This window comes from Oncorhynchus kisutch, unplaced genomic scaffold (genome assembly GCF_002021735.2).
Source record: "Oncorhynchus kisutch isolate 150728-3 unplaced genomic scaffold, Okis_V2 scaffold829, whole genome shotgun sequence".
NCBI lineage: Eukaryota > Metazoa > Chordata > Actinopteri > Salmoniformes > Salmonidae > Oncorhynchus > Oncorhynchus kisutch.
In genome coordinates, this window is record NW_022262774.1 from 111,149 (window position 1) to 120,224 (window position 9,076).

The window sequence follows — 9,076 nt, forward strand, 5'->3', positions numbered from 1 at the left end:
AGAGAGAGAGACAGAGAGAGAGAGACATAGAGAGAGAGACAGAGAGAGAGAGAGAGAGAGACAGAGAGAGAGAGAGAGAACTCTCATATCTACTGGGTGAAATACCACAGTGTACCAAACACCATTGTAAATACAACCCATATTTATGTTTATTTATTTTCCCTTTTGTACTTTAACTATTTGCACATCGTTACAACACTGTATACAGACATAATATGACATTTGAAATGTCTTTATTCTTTTGGAACTTTTATGAGTGTAATGTGTACTCTTCATTGTTATTTGCTTATTTCACTGTTGTACATTATCATCATCATTATTTACTTCACTTACTTTGGTATAAGTTTCCCATAATAAATAATGTAATTAAGCCACTTAAATTGAAATTGAATTGAGAGAGAGATCAGAGAGAGGTCAGAGAGACAAAGAGATCAGAGAGAGGTCAGAGAGACAAAGAGATCAGAGAGAGGTCAGAGAGACAAAGAGATCAGAGAGAGGTCAGAGAGACAAAGAGATCAGAGAGAGAAGAAGGATCAAGAGGAGGAAGGTTCAGAGGAGACAAAGAGATCAGCAGAGAGAGAGAGAGAGAGAAATAGAGAGAGAAAGAGATCAAGAGAGAGAGAGAGAAGAGAGAAGACGAGAAGTTCAGAGAGAGGTCAGAGAGACAAGAAGAGATCAGAGAGAGAAGAGAGATCAGAGAGAGGTCAGAGAGACAAAAGAGATCAGTGGAGGTAGAAGAGGAGAGAGAGAGAGATCAAGAGAGAGGTCAGAGGAGACCAAAGAGAATCAGCAGAGAGAGAGAGAGAGAGAGAGAAGAGAATCAGAAGAGAGGGTCAGAGAGACAAAGAGATCAGAGAGAGAGAGAGAGAGATCAGAGAGAGAACAGAGCAAGAGAGCAGAGAGAGATCAGAGAGAGAGAGAGAGCAGAGAGATCAGAAGGAGAAAGAGCAGAGAGCAGAGAGATCAGAAGGAGAGAGATCAGAGAGAGAGAGATCAGAGAGAGGTCAGAGAGACAAAGAGATCAGAGAGAGGTCAGAGAGACAAAGAGATCAGAGAGAGGTCAGAGAGACAAAGAGATCAGAGAGAGGTCAGAGAGACAAAGAGATCAGAGGAGAGAGAGAGAGAGAGAGAGAGAGAGAGATCAGAGAGAGGTCAGAGAGACAAAGAGATCAGAGAGAGAGAGAGAGAGATCAGAGAGAGGTCAGAGAGACAAAGAGATCAGAGAGAGGTCGGAGAGACAAAGAGATCAGAGAGAGGTCAGAGAGATAAAGAGATCAGAGAGAGGTCAGAGAGACAAAGAGATCAGAGAGAGAGAGAGAGAGATCAGAGAGAGGTCAGAGAGACAAAGAGATCAGAGAGAGAGAGAGAGAGAGATCAGAGAGAGGGAGAGCAGAGAGCAGAGAGAGATCAGAGAGAGGTCAGAGAGACAAAGAGATCAGAGAGAGAGAGAGAGATCAGAGAGAGAAAGAGCAGAGAGCAGAGAGAGATCAGAGAGAGAGAGAGCAGAGAGATCAGAAGGAGAAAGAGCAGAGAGCAGAGAGATCAGAGAGACAGAGAGCAGAGAGATCAGAAGGAGAGAGATCAGAGAGACAGAGAGCAGAGAGAGATCAGAGAGAGAGAGAGAGATCAGAGAGAGGTCAGAGAGACAAAGAGATCAGAGAGAGGTCAGAGAGACAAAGAGATCAGAGAGAGGTCAGAGAGACAAAGAGATCAGAGAGAGGTCAGAGAGACAAAGAGATCAGAGAGATAGAGAGAGAGATCAGAGAGAGGTCAGAGAGACAAAGAGATCAGAGAGAGAGAGAGATCAGAGAGAGGTCAGAGAGACAAAGAGATCAGAGAGAGAGAGAGAGATCAGAGAGAGAAAGAGCAGAGAGCAGAGAGAGATCAGAGAGAGAGAGCAGAGAGATCAGAAGGAGAAAGAGCAGAGAGCAGAGAGATCAGAGAGACAGAGAGCAGAGAGATCAGAAGGAGAGAGATCAGAGAGACAGAGAGACAGAGAGCAGAGAGAGATCAGAGAGAGAGAGAGCAGAGAGATCAGAAGGAGAAAGAGCAGAGAGCAGAGAGATCAGAGAGACAGAGAGCAGAGAGATCAGAGAGACAGAGAGCAGAGAGATCAGAAGGAGAGAGATCAGAGAGACAGAGAGCAGAGAGATCAGAGAGACAGAGAGCAGAGAGATCAGAGAGAGAGCAGAGAGATCAGAAGGAGAGAGAGCAGAGAGCAGAGAGATCAGAGACAGAGAGCAGAGAGAGAGCAGAGAGATCAGAAGGAGAGAGAGCAGAGATATCAGAGAGCAGAGAGATCAGAGATTGAGATCAGAGAGACAGAGAGCAGAGAGATCAGAGGGAGAGAGAGCAGAGAGATCAGAGACAGAGAGCAGAGAGATCAGAAGGAGAGAGAGCAGAGAGCAGAGAGATCAGAAACAGAGAGCAGATAGATCAGAAGGAGAGAGAGTAGAGAGCAGAGAGCAGAGAGATCAGAGACAGAGAGCAGATAGATCAAAGACAAAAGAGCAGAGAGATCAGAGACAGAGAGCAGAGAGATCAGACGGAGAGAGAGCAGAGAGCAGAAAGAGCAGAGGGAGAGAGAAAAGTTAAGGTTAGGACACATGGGTTAGGGTTAGGACACATGGGTTAAGGTTAGGACACATGCGTGCTTCTACACCTGCATTGCTTGCTGTTTGGGGTTTTAGGCTGGGTTTCTGTACAGCACTTTGAGATATCAGCTGATGTACGAAGGGCTATATAAATAAATTTGATTTGATTTGATTTGATGGGTTAGGGTTAGGACACATGGGTTAGGGAACATGGGTTAGGGAACATGGGTTCAGGGACATGGGTTAGGGTTGGGACACATGGGTTAGGACACATGGGTTAGGGTACATGGGTTAGGGAACATGGGTTAGGGAACATGGGTTAGGGAACATGGGTTAGGGAACATGGGTTAGGGAACATGGGTTAGGGAACATGGGTTAGGGCACAAGGGTTAGGGCACATGGGTTAGGGAACATGGGTTAGGGAACATGGGTTAGGGTACATGGGTTAGGGAACTTGGGTTAGGGAACATGGGTTAGGGAACATGGGTTAGGGGACATGGGTCAGTGCACAAGGGTTAGGGCACATGGGTTAGGGTTAGGGAACATGGGTTAGGGGACATGGATTAGGGAACATAGGTTAGGGAACATGGGTTAGGGTTAGGGAACATGGGTTAGGGGACATGGGTTAGGGAACATGGGTTAGGGAACATGGGTTAGGGTGCATGGGTTAGGGAACATGGGTTAGGGTACATGGGTTAGGGATCATGGGTTAGGGAACATGGGTTAGGGTACATGGGTTGGGGAACATGGGTTAGGGAACATGGGTTAGGGAACATGGCGTAGGGTTAGGGAACATGGGGTAGGGAACATGGGGTAGGGTTAGGGAACATGGATTAGGGAACATGGGTTAGGGAACATGGGTTAGGAGACATGGGTTAGGGAACATGGGGTAGGGTTAGGGAACATGGGGTAGGGAACATGGGTTAGGGTTAGGGAACATGGGTTAGGGAACATGGGTTAGGGTTGGGAACATGGGTTGGGGAACATGGGTTAGGGAACATGGGGTAGGATTAGGGAACATGGGTTAGGGAACGAGGGGTAGGGTTAGGGAACATGGGTTAGGGAACATGGGTTAGGGAACATGGGTTAGGGCACAAGGGTTAGGGCACATGGGTTAGGGAACATGGGTTAGGGAACATGGGTTAGGGAACATGGGTTAGGGGACATGGGTTAGTGCACAAGGGTTAGGGCACATGGGTTAGGGTTAGGGAACATGGGTTAGGGAACATGGATTAGGGGACATGGGTTAGGGAACATGGGTTAGGGTGCATGGGTTAGGGAACATCGGTTAGGGTACATGGGTTAGGGATCATGGGCTAGGGAACATGGGTTAGGGTACATGGGTTAGGGAACATGGGTCAGGGAACATGGGTTAGGGAACATGGGGTAGGGTTAGGGAACATGGGTTAGGGTACATGGGTTGGGGAACATGGGTTAGGGAACATGGGTTAGGGAACATGGCGTAGGGTTAGGGAACATGGGGTAGGGAACATGGGGTAGGGTTAGGGAACATGGATTAGGGAACATGGGTTAGGGAACATGGGTTAGGGACATGGGTTAGGGAACATGGGTAGGGTTAGGGAACATGGGGTAGGGAACATGGGTTAGGGTTAGGGAACATGGGTTAGGGAACATGGGTTAGGGTTGGGAACATGGGTTAGGGTTGGGAACATGGGTTGGGGAACATGGGTTAGGGAACATGGGGTAGGATTAGGGAACATGGGTTAGGGAACAAGGGGTAGGGTTAGGGAACATGGGTTAGGGAACATGGGTTTTTTATTTTTATTTTTTTTATTTCACCTTTATTTAACCAGGTAGGCTAGTTGAGAACACCTTTATTTAACCAGGTAGGCTAGTTGAGAACACCTTTATTTAACCAGGTAGGCTAGTTGAGAACACCTTTATTTAACCAGGTAGGCTAGTTGAGAACACCTTTATTTAACCAGGTAGGCTAGTTGAGAACACCTTTATTTAACCAGGTAGGCTAGTTGAGAACACCTTTATTTAACCAGGTAGGCTAGTTGAGAACACCTTTATTTAACCAGGTAGGCTAGTTGAGAACACCTTTATTAACCAGGTAGGCTAGTTGAGAACACCTTTATTTAACCAGGTAGGCTAGTTGAGAACACCTTTATTTAACCAGGTAGGCTAGTTGAGAACACCTTTATTTAACCAGGTAGGCTAGTTGAGAACACCTTATTTAACCAGTAGCTAGTTACACCTTTATTAACCAGGTAGGCTAGTTGAGAACACCTTTATTTAACCAGGTAGGCTAGTTGAGAACACCTTTATTTAACCAGGTAGGCTAGTTGAGAACACCTTTATTTAACCAGGTAGGCAAGTTGAGAACACCTTTATTTAACCAGGTAGGCAAGTTGAGAACAAGTTCTCATTTACAATTGCGACCTGGCCAAGATAAAGCAAAGCAGTTCGACAGATAAAACGACACAGAGTTACACATGGAGTAAAAACAAACATACAGTCAATAATGCAGTATAAACAAGTCTATATACAATGTGAGCAAATGAGGTGAGAAGGGAGGTAAAGGCAAAAAAGGCCAAGATGGCAAAGTAAATACAATATAGCAAGTAAAATACTGGAATGGTAGTTTTGCAATGGAAGAATGTGCAAAGTAGAAATAAAAAAATAATGGGGTGCAAAGGAGCAAAATAAATAAATTAATTAAAATTAAATACAGTTGGGAAAGAGGTAGTTGTTTGGGCTAAATTATAGGTGGGCTATGTACAGGTGCAGTAATCTGTGAGCTGCTCTGACAGTTGGTGCTTAAAGCTAGTGAGGGAGATAAGTGTTTCCAGTTTCAGAGATTTTTGTAGTTCGTTCCAGTCATTGGCAGCAGAGAACTGGAAGGAGAGGCGGCCAAAGAAAGAATTGGTTTTGGGGGTGACTAGAGAGATATACCTGCTGGAGCGTGTGCTACAGGTGGGAGATGCTATGGTGACCAGCGAGCTGAGATAAGGGGGGACTTTACCTAGCAGTGTCTTGTAGATGACATGGAGCCAGTGGGTTTGGCGACGAGTATGAAGCGAGGGCCAGCCAACGAGAGCGTACAGGTCGCAATGGTGGGTAGTATATGGGGCTTTGGTGATAAAACGGATTGCACTGTGATAGACTGCATCCAATTTGTTGAGTAGGGTATTGGAGGCTATTTTGTAAATGACATCGCCAAAGTCGAGGATTGGTAGGATGGTCAGTTTTACAAGGGTATGTTTGGCAGCATGAGTGAAGGATGCTTTGTTGCGAAATAGGAAGCCAATTCTAGATTTAACTTTGGATTGGAGATGTTTGATATGGGTCTGGAAGGAGAGTTTACAATCTAACCAGACACCTAAGTATTTGTAGTTGTCCACGTATTCTAAGTCAGAGCCGTCCAGAGTAGTGATGTTGGACAGGCGGGTAGGTGCAGGCAGCGATCGGTTGAAGAGCATGCATTTAGTTTTACTTGCATTCAAGAGCAATTGGAGGCCACGGAAGGAGAGCTGTATGGCATTGAAGCTTGCCTGGAGGGTTGTTAACACAGTGTCCAGAGAAGGGCCGGAAGTATACAGAATGGTGTCGTCTGCGTAGAGGTGGATCAGGGACTCACCAGCAGCAAGAGCGACCTCATTGATGTATACAGAGAAGAGAGTCGGTCCAAGAATTGAACCCTGTGGCACCCCCATAGAGACTGCCAGAGGTCCGGACAGCAGACCCTCCGATTTGACACACTGAACTCTATCAGAGAAGTAGTTGGTGAACCAGGCGAGGCAATCATTTGAGAAACCAAGGCTGTCGAGTCTGCCGATGAGGATATGGTGATTGACAGAGTCGAAAGCCTTGGCCAGATCAATGAATACGGCTGCACAGTAATGTTTCTTATCGATGGCGGTTAAGATATCGTTTAGGACCTTGAGCGTGGCTGAGGTGCACCCATGACCAGCTCTGAAACCAGATTGCATAGCAGAGAAGGTATGGTGAGATTCGAAATGGTCGGTAATCTGTTTGTTGACTTGGCTTTCAAAGACCTTAGAAAGGCACGGTAGGATAGATATAGGTCTGTAGCAGTTTGGGTCAAGAGTGTGTCCCCCTTTGAAGAGGGGGATGACCGCAGCTGCTTTCCAATCTTTGGGAATCTCAGACGACACGAAAGAGAGGTTGAACAGGCTAGTAATAGGGGTGGCAACAATTTCGGCAGATAATTTTAGAAAGAAAGGGTCCAGATTGTCTAGCCCGGCTGATTTGTAGGGGTCCAGATTTTGCAGCTCTTTCAGAACATCAGCTGAATGGATTTGGGAGAGAAGGAGAAATGGGGAAGGCTTGGGCGAGTTGCTGTTGGGGGTGCAGTGCTGTTGTCCGGGGTAGGAGTAGCCAGGTGGAAAGCATGGCCAGCCGTAGAAAAATGCTTATTGAAATTCTCAATTATGGTGGATTTATCAGTGGTGACAGTGTTTCCTATCTTCAGTGCAGTGGGCAGCTGGGAGGAGGTGTTCTTATTCTCCATGGACTTTACAGTGTCCCAGAACTTTTTTGAGTTAGTGTTGCAGGAAGCAAATTTCTGCTTGAAAAAGCTAGCCTTGGCTTTTCTAACTGCCTGTGTATAATGATTTCTAGCTTCCCTGAACAGCTGCATATCACGGGGGCTGTTCGATGCTAATGCAGAACGCCATAGGATGTTTTTGTGTTGGTTAAGGGCAGTCAGGTCTGGGGAGAACCAAGGGCTATATCTGTTCCTGGTTCCTGGTTCTAAATTAGGGAACATAGGTTAGGGAACATAGGTTAGGGAACATGGGTTAGGGTTAGGGAACATGGATTAGGGGACATGGGTTAGGGGACATGGGTTAGGGAACATGGGTTAGGGTGCATGGGTTAGGGAACATCGGTTAGGGTACATGGGTTAGGGATCATGGGTTAGGGAACATGGGTTAGGGTACATGGGTTAGGGAACATGGGTCAGGGAACATGGTTAGGGAACATGGGGTAGGGTTAGGGAACATGGGTTAGGGTACATGGTTGGGGAACATGGGTTAGGGAACATGGGTTAGGGTTAGGGAACATGGGTTAGGGAACATGGGTTAGAGAACAAGGGTTAGGGCACATGGGTTAGGGAACATGGGTTAGGGAACATGGGTTAGGGTACATGGGTTAGGGAACATGGGTTAGGGAACATGGGTTAGGGGACATGGGTTAGGGGACATGGGTTAGTGCACAAGGGTTAGGGCACATGGGTTAGGGTTAGGGAACATGGGTTAGGGGACATGGATTAGGGACATAGGTTAGGGAACATGGGTTAGGGTTAGGGAACATGGATTAGGGGACATGGGTTAGGGAACATGGGTTAGGGAACATGGGTTAGGGTGCATGGGTTAGGTAACATGGGTCAGGGAACATGGGTTAGGGAACATGGGGTAGGGTTAGGGAACATGGGTTAGGGTACATGGGTTGGGGAACATGGGTTAGGGAACATGGTTTAGGGTTAGGGAACATGGGGTAGGGAACATGGGTTAGGGAACATGGGTTAGGGAACATGGGGTAGGGTTAGGGAACATGGGTTAGGGAACATGGGTTAGGGAACATGGGTTAGGGAACATGGGTTAGGGTTAGGGAACATGGATTAGGGGACATGGGTTAGGGAACATGGGTTAGGGAACATGGGTTAGGGGACATGGGTTAGTGCACAAGGGTTAGGGCACATGGGTTAGGGTTAGGGAACATGGGTTAGGGGACATGGATTAGGGAACATAGGTTAGGGAACATGGGTTAGGGTTAGGGAACATGGATTAGGGGACATGGGTTAGGGAACATGGGTTAGGGAACATGGGTTAGGGTGCATGGGTTAGGGAACATGGGTTAGGGTACATGGGTTAGGGATCATGGGTTAGGGAACATGGGTTAGGGTACATGGGTTGGGGAACATGGGTTAGGGAACATGGGTTAGGGAACATGGCGTAGGGTTAGGGAACATGGGGTAGGGAACATGGGGTAGGGTTAGGGAACATGGATTAGGGAACATGGGTTAGGGAACATGGGTTAGGGTTAGGGAACATGGATTAGGGGACATGGGTTAGGGAACATGGGTTAGGGAACATGGGTTAGGGGACATGGGTTAGTGCACAAGGGTTAGGGCACATGGGTTAGGGTTAGGGAACATGGGTTAGGGGACATGGATTAGGGAACATAGGTTAGGGAACATGGGTTAGGGTTAGGGAACATGGATTAGGGGACATGGGTTAGGGAACATGGGTTAGGGAACATGGGTTAGGGTACATGGGTTGGGGAACATGGGTTAGGGAACATGGGTTAGGGAACATGGCGTAGGGTTAGGGAACATGGGGTAGGGAACATGGGGTAGGGTTAGGGAACATGGATTAGGGAACATGGGTTAGGGAACATGGGTTAGGGGACATGGGTTAGGGAACATGGGGTAGGGTTAGGGAACATGGGGTAGGGAACATGGGTTAGGGTTAGGGAACATGGGTTAGGGAACA